The following is a 763-nucleotide window of genomic DNA, read 5'->3' as shown; positions in this document are numbered from 1 at the left end:
GCAAAAAAAAAATTAAAAAGGGAATGCAACACGAGGACTAACAGGAGGTCACCCATCCTAGTACTATTCTCGCCCAAGCACGCTTAACTTCGGAGTTCTGATGGGATCCGGTGCTTTAGTGCTGGTATGATCGCATCCGACATGTTACCCCCGTCTTCGTCCCTTATGCTTGCCCCTCCCAGCTCCACTATGAAGACGATTGTACTTTGCTTTGCCCGTCACTACACGCGTGAACAATGACCAACGAGCTAATACTTACCGCAAGCGTGCAAAATAATAAAACATGGTAAATATATGTCGTGGTCGTGAGTTTCTTTTGCACGCCGCGCAAAAAATAAAATATAAAGGGAATGCAACATCAGGACATCCCAAGAGGTCACCCGCCCGCCGCTACACGCGTGAATAATGACCAACGAGCTAAAACTTACCGCAAACGTGCAAAATAATAAAACATGGTAAATATATGTCGTGGCCGTGAGTTTTCTTTTGCATGCCACGCAAAAAATAAAATAAAAAGGGAATGCAACACGAGGACTTCTCAAGAGGTCACCCATCCTAGTACTACTCTCGCCCAAGCACGCTTAACTTCGGAGTTCTGAAGGGATCCGGTGCTTTAGTGCTGGTATGATCGCATCCGACATGTTACCCCCGTCTTCGTCCCTTATGCTTGCCCCTCCCAGCTCCACTACAAAGACGATTGTACTTTGCTTTGCCCGCCGTTACACACATGAATAATGACCAACGAGCTAAAACTTACCGCAAA

At 46.4% G+C, this 763-nt stretch overlaps 2 non-coding genes across 2 annotated transcripts; both read right to left on the bottom strand.

Annotated features, from left to right (window-relative positions):
• Nucleotides 1-20: 20 nt before the first annotated feature.
• On the bottom strand, nt 21-138 carry LOC119347968. The gene has a single exon (XR_005168612.1). It is a non-coding gene; the product is annotated as a 5S ribosomal RNA (ribosomal RNA).
• A 379-nt stretch (nt 139-517) lies between these two features.
• On the bottom strand, nt 518-636 carry LOC119347966. Its single transcript, XR_005168610.1, has one exon. It is a non-coding gene; the product is annotated as a 5S ribosomal RNA (ribosomal RNA).
• Nucleotides 637-763: the final 127 nt, after the last annotated feature.

Source organism: Triticum dicoccoides, unplaced genomic scaffold (genome assembly GCF_002162155.2).
Source record: "Triticum dicoccoides isolate Atlit2015 ecotype Zavitan unplaced genomic scaffold, WEW_v2.0 scaffold812, whole genome shotgun sequence".
NCBI lineage: Eukaryota > Viridiplantae > Streptophyta > Magnoliopsida > Poales > Poaceae > Triticum > Triticum dicoccoides.
The sequence above is the reverse complement of the archived record's forward strand: the minus strand, read 5'-3'. Positions and strand labels throughout refer to the sequence as shown.